Here is a 15,916-nt window from a genome sequence, read left to right on the forward strand (position 1 = left end):
TCTCCAACGCGGGGAATACGTGGGATGAGAGCACGTAGGGTGCTCTGAAGATCTGGATCCAAGGTAAAGAGCACCCTGTTCCCCGTCAGCACCCTGGACCCCGCCAGACGCGACCACCTACCTTCCACAAGAGCTGACATCTGCCATCGGATCCCAGGATCATCCAGCAGCAGCCGCCGACCGAGGAAGCGAGGGAAACGCGGCGGTCTGCAGGTTAGACTGAAGCAATGCGGTTTCAAGACCCCTCTCCCCAGCATACTCCTGGCAAACGTCCAAGCGATCGAAAACAAGCTGGATGAACTTAACGCCAGACTTACCTCTCAGAGGGAAGTAAGAGACTGCTGTGTGCTCTGTTTCACAGAGCATGGCTCACCCCTGCCTCACCGGACTGTGCCATACAACCTGAAGGCTTCTCAATTCACCGGGCGGACCGCACGGCATCATCAGGCAAAGCGAAGGGTGGAGGGGTTTGCCTCCTCATCAACTCCCCCTGGTGCTTGGATGTGGCGACCCTGGTGGCCTACTGCTCCCCAGACCTGGAATACCTGACCGTGAAGTGCCGCCCATATTATCTTCCACGTGAGTTCAGCCATTATCACAGCGGTCTACATCCCACCCCAGGCAATAGTGAGGAAGGCATTGGACGAACTATACACAGTAATAAACAACTACGAAACAGAACACCCGGAGGCCTTGTTCATCGTGGCTGGAGACTTCAACAAGGCCAACCTCCAGAGTGTACTGCCAAAATTCCACCAGCACATCTCCTGTCCCACCAGGGGTGACAACACCCTTGACCACTGCTACTCAAAAATCAAGGGCACCTACCGTTCCATCCCCCGACCGCACTTTGGGAAATCAGACGATAAGACGGTGCTCCTTCTCCCGGCATACAATCAGAAACTCAAGCTGGAAAATCCAGCTAAAAAGGTTGTGCAGTGCTGGTCCGAGGAGACAGAAGAGCTCTTATGTGACTGCTTGGAGACAGTGGACTGGTCCATATTTAAGAACTCAGCGACCAACTTAAATGAGTATGCCACCACCGTCACAGACTTCATCAGCAAATGTGTGGATGACTGCGTGCCAAAGAAAGCAGTACGTGCGTTCCCCAACCGGAAACCATGGTTCAATCGCAAGATTGACTCCCTACTGAAGGACAGATCTGAGGCGTTCAAGGCAGACGACTCTGACCTATACAAGAAATCCAGGTACGACCTCCGCAAAGCCATCCGGAATGCCAAGAGAGTATCAAACCAAGCTAGAGTCACAGACAGACTCTCGGCGGTTGTGGCAAGGACTAAACAACATAACGGGCTACAAAGCGAAGCCGAACAGTATCTCTGGCAGCAGCGCACCCCTCCCCGATGAACTCAATGCATTCTATGCTCGGTTCGAGCAGGTAACCAACAATCTGCTGGCGAGTGCCCCAGCAGCCCATAATTCACCCATACCCACCATCACAGCTTCCGAAGTCAGATTGGCCTTCCTGAAAGTGAACCCTCGGAAGGCGACGGGCCCAGACGGGATCCCTGGTCGTGCACTCAGAGCCTGCGCGGACCAGCTGGCAGAGGTATTCACGGACATCTTTAACCTGTCCCTACTCCACTCCGAGGTCCCCACCTGCTTCAAGAAGACCACCATCATACCGGTACCAAAGAAGAACCAGGCAACGTGCCTCAATGACTACCGACCAGTGGCCCTGACTTCAGTCGTAATGAAGTGCTTCGAGAGGTTGATCATGAAGCGCATCACCTCCATACTCCCAGAACGCCTTGATCCACTGCAATTCGCATACCGCTGCAACCGGTCCACATCAGATACCATTTCCCTGGCCCTACACTCATCCCTAGAGCATCTCGAAAACAAGGACTTCTACATCAGACTCCTATTTATTGACTACAGCTCCGCCTTCAACACCATAATCCCAGCCAAGCTCATATCAAAGCTCCAAAACCTAGGACTTGGCTCCCTACTCTGCAACTGGATCCTCGATTTTCTGACCAACAGACCACAATCAGTAAGAATTAACAACAACACCTCCTCCACAATAGTCCTCCACACCGGTGCCCCGCAAGGCTGCGTACTTAGCCCCCTACTCTACTCCCTGTACACACACGACTGCGTGGCAAAACTTGGTTCCAACTCCATCTACAAGTTTGCTGACGATACGACCATAGTTGGCCGGATCTCGAATAACGATGAGTCCGAATACAGGAGGGAGATAGAGAACCTAGTGGAGTGGTGTAGCGACAACAATCTCTCCCTCAATGCCAGCAAAACTAAAGAGCTGGTAATTGACTTCAGGAAGCAAAGTACTGTACACACCCCTGTCAGCATCAACGGGGCCGAGGTGGAGATGGTTAGCAGTTTCAAATTCCTAGGGGTGCACATCTCCAAAAATCTGTCCTGGTCCACCCACGTTGACGCTACCACCAAGAAAGCACAACAGCGCCTATACTTCCTCAGGAAACTAAGGAAATTCGGCATGTCCACATTGACTCTTACCAACTTTTACAGATGCGCCATAGAAAGCATCCTATCGGGCTGCATCACAGCCTGGTATGGCAACTACTCGGCCCAGGACCGCAAGAAACTTCAGAGAGTCGTGAACACCGCCCAGTCCATCACACGAATCTGCCTCCCATCCATTGACTCCATCTACATCTCCCGCTGCCTGGGGAAAGCGGGCACTATAATCAAAGATCCCTCCCACCCGGCTTACTCACTCTTCCAACTTCTTCCATCGGGCAGGAGATACAGAAGTCTGAGAGCACGCACGAACAGACTCAAAAACAGCTTCTTCCCCACTGTTACCAGACTCCTAAATGACCCTCTTATGGACTGACTTCATTAACACTACACCCTGTATGCTTCATCCGATGCCAGTGCTTATGTAGTTACATTATATATGTTGTATTGCCCTATTATGTATTTTCTTTTATTCACTTTTCTTCTCATGTCCTTAATGATCTGCTGAGCTGTTCGCAGAAAAATACTTTTCACTGTACCTCGGTACACGTGACAATAAACAAATCCAATCCAATCTTGATCAGTCTGTTAAGTTGGCGGATGTGTTCCTTGGTCGGATCTGCGGGTAACTGTCTGTAGTGTTCTTGGTTGTTGAGTTGCCGGTATACTTCTTTGCAGTAGTACATTCTGTTCAGTATGACAGTGGTCCCTCATTTGTCTGCTGGTTTGATGACGATGCTGCGGTTGGTCTTGGGAGCGCGGATGGCATTGCGTTGTGCTTGGGTGATGTTTGGGGCTGTCTTGTGAATGCGACTGATAAATCTGGCATTGACGCGACTCCTGACGGCTTGAGCATACATGTCGAGTCTAGGGCAGCGTTGTCTACCTCATACGCTGCAGGAAAGGATGTCCCGAAGCGTGGTACATTGGTGAGACCATGCAGACGCTGCGACAACGAATGAACGGACATCGCGCGACAATCACAAGGCAGGAATGTTCCCTTCCAGTCGGGGAACACTTCAGCAGTCAAGGGCATTCAGCCTCTGATCTCCGGGTAAGCGTTCTCCAAGGCGGCCTTCAGGACACGCGACAACGCAGAATCGCCGAGCAGAAACTTATAGCCAAGTTCCGCACACATGAGTGCAGCCTCAACCGGGACCTGGAATTCATGCCGCATTACATTCATCCCCCACCATCTGGCCTGCGAAATCCTACCAACTGTCCTGGCTTGACACAATTCACACCTCTTTAACCTGGGGTTACCCCATCTCTGGATCTGTAAAGATTTAATCACCTGCTAATGGTCGCATTCCAAGCATTGTCTGGCATCTTTGAATTTGTCTATATATATGTTTCTGGAACATACCTCTTCATTTACCTGAGGAAGGAGCAGCGCTCTGAAAGCTAGTGATTTGAAACCAACCTGTTGGACTTTAACCTGGTGTTGTAAGACTTCTTACTGTGCTCACCCCAGTCCAATGCCGGCATCTCCACATCATATCTTTATTTAGCCTACGCCCGAGCACATTACGGCTGCCGGGCGGGACGGCCTGGAGTGGGTTGGCTCCATGCCAACATTGCATTTGGGAGGGGGCAAGTTGTCAACCTTCCTCTCCACACTTTTAATTTGACTTTTAATTTCAATTAGTTCTGTTTTAGAATTGCCCAGCCTTCCTGGGTCCTTTTGACTCTGCAATCGATGAGATTCACAATGGACATCCTCGTACTCTAGGAGAGTCCTTTAGCTGCACACGGAATGTTTCTTTTGCCCTTCAGGCTCCACATTTGATATGGAACCTCTCTTCAGGCGACCTTCAGCTATAATTTTGGTTGAGGTGTACTTCACTCACGTCAGGATTCTGTTCCTTTAGTTTGTCAGATGCCAGGGTGCTTCATCAGCTCCAATGCTGCTGGATTTGTTCATGGATTGTACTATGTTGTAAGAGTTTGTTGAATAGGTCTGACTATGAAGGTCAAGGTTTGTAAGGTCGAATAGTAATGTTTACTGGTAACAGAAAAGTATTTAACTACGTATAAACTGTAGCCCAAACTAGGAGCTAACCTCAAGCTGGCTTCACGATGATTCTCCCCATTTAACTATGTCTCCTGTCTACTGCCATGTGTCTCTCTACATTACTGTTCTCCAGTCCCGCACTAACCCTTGCAATGCTGAACATCTTTACACTACAGTAAGGAGTGTGGGACCATTGGTGAATGGGAATTTATTGTTGAGGTTTTTGAAATTATTAAAGAGTAATCTGATTTCATGGAGCATGGTTACAAAGGGTCTATCTACATTAAAGCCCCACATTCTCTTGCTCCACTTGCTCTTGTGCTTGCTCCTCCCTGCCTCCACTTAATGCCCTGTCTTCATTCTCCTTCTTGTAACACCAGCTCGTCCTGTTCTGCAAGGCCTTTCTTCATTGTGCCAGGCATCCTCAATTCCCAGAATCAACCCGACCAAGACAAACATGTTCAGAAAAAACTCCTATCGGCGTATTATTTTATCAGAGCTTTGAAGAACGAGGGGCAATCTCAATGAAACTTACGAAGTTCTTACAGGGTTTGAGATCCCCAATGCTGGGAATGTCCAGTTAACATCACAGTGATCAGCTGCATGGTACCAGGCAGGAACCTCTTGTCACGAAGATTGCAATAGCTGTCAATGAGGCTGAGGGCTGAATTTTCACATCGATGGAAGGGCTCTGCATCTTAGCCAGAACCCCCGTCATTCATTTCTGCTCAGTTTATTGCATGTAATACAAGAATACAGATTGGCCTATGCTGACACATACCTGTTAAAAATAATATACATTTACATTGCAACCTAAGGAAGCCCAGTGTTTGAAATTAAATAGATACTTTTGTGTTAGATTTAAAAAAAATTAAATTCAGAATGATCAATTAATGTAATTTTGAATTGACTTCCAGGTAAGGTGATGAAGATTTACTCTATATTTAGCTTTACTCTTTAAGTGTAACATGCAAATTACATCTTGTTGCCAAGAACCCTGAATCATTTTCTCAGTCTGTAGAACTTGTTTAATTTACTATGCTGCTTAACCAAAGTAAGAACCTGGAAAGAGATAACTGATCATTAAAAACAGAAATTTCAAGCCTCGCCATCCTACCTCGTTTATATCCAGATAACAAATCATTGTGTCAGTTAAGACTGCGATTTGAAAAGGTTGTCCAGCCTTTCATTTTTGCTGCAGTCTTTCAACAGGTGCTTATTAGTTGTGTGTCATGGTATTTTTTTTTCTCACAACAGTAAGCACTAGTTTGCTTTCGTCATTTATTTTTAATGCTATAGAATCATAGAATTTACAGTGCAGAAGGTGGCCACTTGGCCTATCGAGTCTGCACCGGCCCTTGGAAAGAGCACCCTACTTAAGCCCACGCCTCCATCCTATCCCCGTAACCCAGTGACCCCACCTAACCTTTGGACACGAAGAGCAATTTAGCATGGCCAATCCACCTAACCTGCACATCTTTGGATTGTGAGAGGAAACCGGAGCACCCGGAGGGAACCCACGCAGACATGGGGAGAAAGTGCAAACTCTACACAGACGGTCACCAAAGGTCAGAATTGAACCCGGGACCCTGCAAGCTGTGAGGCAGCAGTGTTAACCATTGTGCCGCCCCTAATGGTAAATGGTTGAATGGTAAATAACTATTGAATGTACCTTTTCAGTCACATTATTAAAATGGGTTTAATAAATTTGAAGCAGAATTTGTACAGTTAATATATTATAACGGTTATTGCATTGTCTATTCATTTGATCAATCAAATAGGCTTCACGTTTATACCTCTTCAAACTATTTATGACATTAAAGATCAACATTTTTTTTTGCATGCTTACTCCACCCGAATGAATGTTATTTTATACATGACATGTCTTTCTTTTTATGGCAATCAACAATGGTTTCATGGTCATCATTAGACTTTTAATTCCAGATTTTTATTCAATTCAAATCCCACCTTGCCAGCTGGCAAGGTGGGATTTGAACAAAGGTCTGCAGAGCATTATCTAAATCTCGGGATTGCTAGTCCAGTGACAATACCACCACACCACTGGCTTGCCTGTTTAAGGTATACCCACAGTGCTATTCGAAAGGGAGATCTTGACCCAGTGACAGTGCAGGAATGACGATATATTTCCAATTCAGGAACTGTTGCTCCCATGTATCTGCTGCCATGTCTTTCTAGATGATAGTGGTCAGGAGAGTGCTGCCTAAGGAGCCTTGGTGAGTTCCTGCAGTACATCTTATAGATGGTACACACTACAGCTACTTTGTGTAAGTAGTGGTTGGAGTGAATGTTTATTGAAGGGTTGGCAAACAACCGGGCTGATTTGTCCTGGGTAATGTCAAGCTTCTTGCGTGTTGTTTGAGCTGCACTCATGCAAGCAAGTGGAGAGTATTCCATCACACTCCAGACTTGTGCATTGTGGTTTGTGGGCAAGCTTTGGGGAATCAGGTGAATTACTCGCTACAGGATTCCTAACCTTTGACCTGCTCTTGCAGCCAAAGCATTTATATGTCTAGTCCAGTTAAGTTCCTGGTCAATGGTAACCTCCAGGATGTTGATAGTGGGGGATTCAGCTATGGTAATGGCAATTAATGGCAAGGGACGATGGTTAGATTCTCTCTTGTTGGAGATGGCCATTGCTTGGCACTTGTGTGGCATGAAATTTACTTGCCATCTGTCAGCCCAAGTCTGGATATTGTCCAGGTCCTGCTGTATTTCAACATGGACTACTTCAGTATCTTATTTTTTCTTTACTCGTTCACGGGATGTGGGCGTCGCTGGCTGGTCCCATCCCTGAGGGCATTTAAGAGTCAACCACATTGCTGTGGGTCTGGAGTCACATGTTAGGGCAGACCAGGTAAGGATGACAGATTTCCTTCCCTAAAAGACATCAGTGAACCAGATGGGTTTTTACGACATTTGACAATGGTTTCATAATCATCACCAGACTTTTAATTCCAGATTTTTACTGAATTCAAATATCACCATCTGCCGTGGTGGGATTCGAACGTGTGTCCCAAGAGCATTACTCTGGGTCTCTGGATTATTAGTCCAGTGACAATACCACAATGCAACTGCCTCCCCTGAGGAGTCACGAATGGTGAGGAACACTGAGCAGGCATCAGCGAACATCCCCACTTCTGCCATTATGACAAAAGGAAGGTCATTGATGAAACAGCTGAAGATTATTCGGCCTAGGACACTACCCTGAGGAACTCCTGCAGTGATGTCCTGGAAATGGGATGACTGACCTTCAATAATCACAAAGATCTTCCTTTGTGTCAGGTATGACTCCAACCAGCAGAGACTTTTCTTCTTGATTTCCATTGTCTCCAGTTTTTCTAGGGCTCTTTGATGCCACACTCAGTCAAATGTTGCCTTGATGTCAAAGGCAGTTACTCTCACCTCACATCTGGAGTGCAGTTCTTTTGTCAATGTTTGAACAAAGGCTATAATGAGGTCAGGAGCAGAGTGACCATGGCGGAACTCAAACCAAGTGTTTGCGAGTAGGTTATTGCTAAGTAAGTGCTGCTTGATAGTGCTGTTCATGACCCCTTCCATTGTTTTGCTGATGAATGAGAGCAGACTGAAGGGGGTGCTAATTGGCCAGGTTGTATTTCTCCTGTTTCTTGTGTGCAGGATATACCTGGGCAATTTTCCATATTGCCGAGTACGTACCAGTGTTGTAGCTGGACTGGTTGAGTACAATTGTGCTGCTGCTGATGGCCCACAGCACCTCATGGATGCCCAGAATTGCGTTTCTGGGTCTGTTCGATGTCTATCCCATTTAGCATAGTGGTAGCGCCACACAACACACTGCGGAGTACCCTCAATGTGAAGACAAGATTATGTCATCACAAGGACTGTGTGGTGCTCACTCCAACCTATAATGTCATGGACAGATATACCTGCGACAGGCAGGTTGGCGAGGTTGAGGAGAAATATGTTTATTTCCTCTTTTTGGTTCCCTCACCACCTGCTGCAGACCCAGTCTATCAGTTATGTCCTTTAGGACTTGGCCAGCTCAGTCTGTCGTGGTGCTACTGAGTCAATCCTGAACATTGAAGTCACCCACCCAAAATACATTCTGCCCTTGTCACCCTCAGTGCTTCCTTGAAGTGGTGTTCAACATGGGGGGGGGTGCTGATCCATTAATGAGGGGGCACGGTGTGTGGTAACCAGCGATATCCTTGCCCATGTTTGATCCAATGCCATGAGATAGCATGGGATCCGGAGTCAATGCTGAGGACTCCCAGGGCAACTCCCTCCCGACTGTATACCACTGTGCCGCCACCTCTGCTGGATCTGACATGCCGGTGGGACAGCAATGGTGAGGGTGGTGTCTAGGACATTATCTGTAAGGTTTGACTCCATCAGTATGACTGTCAGGCTGTTGCTTGACTAGTGTGTGAGACAGCGCTCCCAATTTTGGTACAAGTCCCCAGATGTTGGTAAAGAAGACTTTGCAGCGTCAGCAAGGCTAGGTTTGTTATTGTCATTTCCGGTGCCGCGGTCAATGCTCGGTGGTCAGTCTGATTTCATTTCTTTTTCTGAACTTCGGAGGGTTTGATACAAATGAGTGGCTATTTCATAGGGCATTTAAGAGTTAACCACATTCTTATGGGTCTGGAGCCACATGTAAGCCAGACCTGGTAAGGATGGTAGATTTCCGTTGTCTATAGGACATTAATGGGTCAGATGTCTTTTTATGGCAATCAACAACAGTTTCATGGTCATCATTAGAATTTTAATTCCAGATTCTTATTCAATACAAATTCCACCAGCAGCCGTGATGGGATTCGAACCTAGGTCCACAGAACATGATCTAAATCTCTGGATTGCTAGTCCAGTGATAATACCACCACACCACTGTTTTGCCTAGTTAAGAACAATTAACAGTTCTGTAAAGGTTCTCCCTGCAGCATCACAATTGTCTTCTAATATCCCTTGTAAATTCAATTAGACCTACACTCTGAAATGTTTAAAATGAAGGAAACAAAGATGTTTCCACAAGGCCCATTTTCAAACTTCATTCTTCCGATGGTAAACTTGGCCTGTGGAGAGCACATATTCAAAATCGAGATTTGTAAACTGATTGATTGAAAGTCAGGCACATTGAGAATTGCGGCCTCAATGTGGGTCCCTGGTTGCTAAGCAACAGCTTAGTTCAGTGGTTCCCAACCTGTGGTCCGCTGATGGTCCATGAAAATATTGTACGTGGTCTGTGGAAAAAAAAATACAATTACGTGTTCCTCATGTATCACAAGCAATGTTACATTATTGATCGCAATGTAATTTGTTTCACAAACATCCTTGCATAATATAATCATCAAAGTATTTTCAAGTGTGCATCATAAACTATTGGAAATAGCTGAGCTTTTAATACTCGTTGATATACAAGTTTGACTCCCATCAGCGATAGGCGCTGTAAAAAATCTTTAATACGGCGTTCATACATTGTTGTCCACAAAAGCTTTTGATGACGATCTGTGGTCCACACAAAAGGAAAAGGTTGGGAGGTTTTATACATCTACGATTGCTTTTACGTCATAGGTTTTTAATTACAATGTGGGCACAGTTTGAAAGGAAACCTAAACCCTTAGAAATGAAAAATGAAATGAAAATCGCTTATTGTCACAAGTAGGCTTCAAATGAAGTTACTGTGAAAAGCCCCTAGTCGCCACATTCCGGCGCCTGTTCGGGGAGGCTGGTACGGGAATCGAACCGTGCTGCTGGCCTGCCTGGGTCTGCTTTAAAAGCCAGCGATTTAGCCGAGTGTGCGAAACCAGCTAAACCAGACATGCAGGCACCTGCGTTGCGCAGGTCAAAGAGACACAGCCTGAGTGAGTGAGACAAAGCCAGAGTGGGAATTTGAAACTTGGTAATTTGGTGCAGTGAGGTAACCAGGAAAGGTAAGTGGTAAATCTAATTCTGCTGTTTTTCAGTTAAAAGTGCAGTGTAGATTAGTGTCTGATTGGCTGAAGCTGCCCCCACCCTAATTGCTGAGAGGCAGTAATTTGGCAGTCACCTGAGGCCTGTTTAGGGTCACAAAGGTACACATTGTATTCTTCTCTTTGAAGTTTAAGTAGTGTGAGTCATCCTGAAGTCTGCATAAAAGACAGACAGAAAGTGCACTCAGTAAGCATTGCACAGGTCAAAGAGACACAGCCTGAGTGAGTGACAGACAGCCAGAGTGGGAATTTGAAACTTGGTAATTTGGCGCAGTGAGGTAATTCGGTGCAGATTGGGTGAAGGTGCATTTTCCCTACTGTTTTGTTCTCTTTCTTCTGGCCTGTAACCTTTAATCAGCAGGGAGAGAACCTGAGAGCATCTGAGACCCTCAGAAGGTAAGTGATTTTTACTCATTTTTACTTTTATTACCTTTTCAAATTGTGTGTGTTGTGTGTGTGTGGGGTGGGGGGGAACTGAAGTGACATCACAGAAAAGCTGTGACCTGATTGGCTGGTTGGGAATCTACACTAAATTTAAAAATTAAGCATTGGTAAACTAATTAAACATAATTACTTAATTATAATTTAGAGGGGTATCTAAGCCAGAGATCAGAGAGTACTGTATTTAGCTTTCACATTTATAGTAGAACTCTAGTGTTAGGAAACATATAGTTAACAGTAACTTTAAAAAAAAACTTTTAACTTTAATTTACTAATTAATTGACGCAACGTCAGTTAGATGGGTGCAGTGCTCTGACTGTGAGATGTGGCAGGTCCGGGAGGCTTCGAGCTTCCCGGATGGCTTCATCTGCAGATAGTGCACCCAACTGGAACTCCTCACAGACCGCATGGTTCGGTTGGAGCAGCAGTTGGATGCACGTAGGGGCATGCAGGAGGCGGAAAGTGTCATAGATAGCAGTTATATAAATGTGGTCACAGCCAAGGTGCAGGCAGAGAAATGGGTGACCACCAGAAAGGGCAGGAAGTCAGTACAGGAATCCCCTGTGGTTGTCCCCCTCTCAAACAGGTATACCCCCTTGGATACTGTCGGGGGGGGGGATAGCCTATCAGAGGAAAACAGCAACAGCCAGAGCAGTGGCACCACGGCTGGCTCTGATGTTTAGAAGGGAGGGTCAAAGCGCAGAAGAGCAATAGTCATAGGGGACTCTATAGTCAGGGGCACAGATAGGCGCTTCTGTTGACGTGAAAGAGACTCCAGGATGGTATGTTGCCTCCCTGGTGCCAGGGGGTGCCAGGGTCTCCAAACAGGTAGAGGGCATCCTGAAGGGGGAGGGCAAACAGGCAGAGGTCATTGTACATATTGGTACTAACGACATAGGCAGGAAGGGGCATGAGGTCCTGCAGCAGGAGTTCAGGAGCTCGGCAGAATGTTAAAAGACAGGACCTCTAGGGTTGTAATCTCGGGATTACTCCATGTGCCACGTGCCAGTGAGGCTAGAAATAGGAAGATAGAGCAGCTAAACACGTGGCTAAACAGCTGGTGTAGGAGGGAGGGTTTCCGTTATCTGGACCACTGGGAGCTCTTCCGGGGCAGGTGTGACCTATATAAGAAGGACGGGTTGCATCTAAACTGGAGAGGCATAAATATCATAGCCGCAAGGTTTGCTAGTGTCACACGGGAGGATTTAAACTAGTATGGCAGGGGGGTGGGCACGGGAGCAATAGGTCAGAAGGTGAGAGCATTGAGGGGGAACTAGGGAATAGGGACAGTATGGCACTGAGGCAGAGCAGACAGGTTGAAGTTGCTGAACACAGCGGGTCTGGTGGCCTGAAGTGCATATGTTTTAATGCAAGAAGTATTACGGGTAAGGCAGATGAACTTAAGAGCTTGGATTAGTACTTGGAACTATGATGTTGTTGCCATGACAGAGACCTGGTTGAGGGAAGGGCAGGATTGGCAGCTAAACATTCCAGGATTTAGATGTTTCAGGCGGGATAGAGGGGGATATAAAAGCGGTGGCGGAGTTGCGCTACTGGTTAGGGAGAATATCACAGCTGTACTACGGGAGGACACCTCAGAGGGCAGTGAGGCTATATGGGTAGAGATCAGGAATAAGAAGTGTGCAGTCACAATGTTGGGGGTTTACTACAGGCCTCCCAACAGCCAGCGGGAGATAGAGGAGCAGATAGGTAGACAGATTTTGGAAAAGAGTAAAAACAACAGGGTTGTTGTGATGGGAGACTTCAACTTCCCCAATATTGACTGGGACTCACTTAGTGCCAGGGGCTTAGACGGGGCAGAATTTGTAAGGAGCATCCAGGAGGGCTTCTTAAAACAATATGAAGACAGTCCAACTCGGGAAGGGGCTGTATTGGACCTGGTATTGGGGAATGAGCCCGGCCAGGTGGTGGAAGTTTCAGTAGGGGAGCATTTCGGGAACAGTGACCATAATTCAGTAAGTTTTAAAGTGCTGGTGGACAAGGATAAGAGTGGTCCTAGGGTGAATGTGCTAAATTGGGGGAAGGCTAATTATAACAATATTAGGCGGGAACTGAAGAACCTAGATTGGGGGCGGATGTTTGAGGATAAATCAACATCTGACATTGGGAGGCTTTCAAGTGTCAGTTGAAAGGAATTCAGGACCGGCATGTTCCTGTGAGGAAGAAGGATAAATACGACAATTTTCAGGAACCTTGGATAACGAGAGATATTGTAGGCCTCGTCAAAAAAAAAAGGAGGCATTTGTCAGGGCTAAAAGTCTGGGAACAGACGAAGCCTGTGTGGAATATAAGGAAAGTAGGAAGGAACTTAAGCAAGGAGTCAGGAGGGCTAGAAGGGGTCACGAAAAGTCATTGGCAAATAGGGTTAAGGAAAATCCCAAGCCTTTTTACACGTACATAAAAAGCAAGAGGGTATCCAGGGAAAGGGTTGGCCCACTGAAGGATAGGCAAGGGAATCTATGTGTGGAGCCAGAGGAAATTGCCGAAGTACTAAATTAATACTTTGCCTCAGTATTCACCAAAGAGAAGGAATTGATGGATGTTGAGTCTGGAGAAGGGTGTGTAGATAGCTTGGGTCACATTGAGATCCAAAAAGACGAGGTGTTGGGCGTCTTGAAAAATATTAAGGTTGATAAGTCCCCAGGGTCTGATGGGATCTACCCCAGAATACTGAAGGAGGCTAGAGAGGAAATTGCTGAGGCCTTGACAGAAATCTTTGGATCTTCACTGTCTTCAGGTGATGTCCCGGAGGACTGGAGAATAGTCAATGTTGTTCCTCTGTTTAAGAAGGGTAGCAAGGATGATCCAGGGAACTACAGGCCGGTGAGCCTTACGTCAGTGGTAGGGAAATTACTGGAGAGAATTCTTCGAGACAGGATCTACTGCCATTTGGAAGCAAATGGACGTATTAGTGAGAGGCAGCATGGTTTTGTGAAGGGGAGGTCGTGTCTCACTAACTTGATAGAGTTTTTCGAGGAGGTCACAAAGATGATTGATGCAGGTCGGGCAGTGGATGTTGTCTATATGGACTTCAGTAAGGCCTTTGACAAGGTCCCTCATGGTAGACTAGTACAAAAGGTGAAGTCACACGGGATCAGGGGTGTGCTGGCAAGGTGGATACACTACTGGCTAGGTCATAGAAGGCAGAGAGTAGCAATGGAAGGATGCTTTTCTAATTGGAGGACTGTGACTAGTGGTGTTCCGCAGGGATCAGTGCTGGGACCTTTGCTGTTTGTCCTATATATAAATGATTTGGAGGAAAATGTAACTGGTCTGATTAGTAAGTTTGCAGATGACACAAAGGTTGGAGGAATTGCGGATAGCGATGAGGCCTGTCAGAGGATACAGCAGGATTTAGATTGTTTGGAGACTTGGGCGGAGAGATGGCAGATGGAGTTTAATCCGGACAAATGTGAGGTAATGCATTTTGGAAGGTCTAATGCAGGTAGGGAATATACAGTGAATGGTAGAACCCTCAAAATATTGAAAGTCAGAGAGATCTAGGTGTACAGGTCCACAGGTCACTGAAAGGGGCAACACAGGTGGAGAAGGTAGTCAAGAAGGCATACGGCATGCTTGCCTTCATTGGCCGGGGCATTGAGTATAAGAATTGGCAAGTCATGTTGCAGCGGTATAGAACCTTAGTTAGGCCACACTTGGAGTATAGTGTTCAATTCTGGTCGCCACACTACCAGAAGGATTTGGAGGCTTTAGAGAGGGTGCAGAAGAGATTTACCAGAATGTTGCCTGGTATGGAGGGCATTAGCTATCAGGAGCGGTTAAATAAACTCGGTTTGTTCTCACTGGAACGACGGAGGTTGAGGGGCGACCTGATAGAGGTCTACAAAATTATGAGGGGCATAGACAGAGTGGATAGTCAGAGGCTTTTCCCCAGCTTAGAGGGGTCAATTACTAGGGGGCAAAGGTTTAAGGTGCAAGGGGCAAGGTTTAGAGTAGATGTACGAGGCAAGTTTTTTACGCAGAGGGTAGTGGGTGCCTGGAACTCGCTACCGGAGGAGGTGGTGGAAGCAGGGACGAATAGTGACATTTAAGGGGCATCTTGACAAATACATGAATAGGATGGGAATAGAGGGATACAGACCCAGGAAGTGTAGAAGATTGTAGTTTAATCGGGCAGCATGGTCGGCACGGGCTTGAAGGGCCGAAGGGCCTGTTCCTGTGCAGTACCTTTCTTTGTTCTTTGTTCATCTTTCTTTAATGTGAGCCAATTGAGGTTTTAACCTTTTCCTACACAGAAATGCAAAATTAAAATTGCTTGCCTTGTTTCAAATACCCACAAATACAAATGTAGATTACGTAAAACTACCTGTTTCCTGACACACCTCCCGGGATGGAGAGGTGAGGATTGTATGTCCCCTCAATCCATCCTTGGGTAGAAGACATGCAGGATGTGTTTTAGTTTTGTTTTCAGTGTTGGAGCTGAAGTCAGACTAAGCAGGTGTACTGCTGTTCTCTCTGCCATCAAAAGACTATCTCTTGATCATTTGGTGAATTCAGAATTATAAATGTTCTCAGTAGTGAATGTAAACCTAATGTGCTTCTGTTAAAAGGTGTTTTTAAGTCGTATGGATGTTAAAAGGAAAGCTTAAAGGATTCCTTAGTGTTGTATTCTTTGGGGGTTGCATTTGAATTAATGGTTGCTAAAATGTTCACTGTATGTTTTAAAAAGATTAACTTGAGTTCATAGAATAAACATTGTTTTGCTTTTAAAAAATACTTTTCCATTTCTGCTGTACCACACCTGTAGAGTGGATTGTGTGCTCCCCATACCACAAGGACAATATCGGAGGACAAACAAAATTGGGGAGAAATTAAGAGTTGGAAGGCAAATGAAGATAACTCTGGAAGAAAACAGAAACTGAAAATGCCAGCAATCTGAAAGAAAAAGAATTGCTGGAAAATACATTCAGCAGAAGCAAAGAAAAAAATAACGATTACCGACTTTCAGATATTTAATTGGCAGATCATCAGCAAGGTGATA

The 15,916-nt window shown here is 46.0% G+C and overlaps 1 long non-coding RNA gene across 1 annotated transcript in view; it reads left to right on the top strand.

Annotated features, from left to right (window-relative positions):
* The window catches only part of LOC140428373 (uncharacterized), a 37,936-nt gene extending 22,028 nt beyond the window's left edge, over positions 1-15,908 (top strand). Inside the window, exon 3 of the long non-coding RNA XR_011948756.1 lies at positions 15,683-15,908. This is a non-coding gene — a long non-coding RNA (uncharacterized lncRNA). The remainder of the gene's footprint in view (positions 1-15,682) is intronic.
* The last annotated feature ends 8 nt before the right edge of the window (positions 15,909-15,916 follow it).

This window comes from Scyliorhinus torazame, chromosome 8, assembly GCF_047496885.1.
Source record: "Scyliorhinus torazame isolate Kashiwa2021f chromosome 8, sScyTor2.1, whole genome shotgun sequence".
Classification (NCBI taxonomy): Eukaryota; Metazoa; Chordata; class Chondrichthyes; order Carcharhiniformes; family Scyliorhinidae; genus Scyliorhinus; species Scyliorhinus torazame.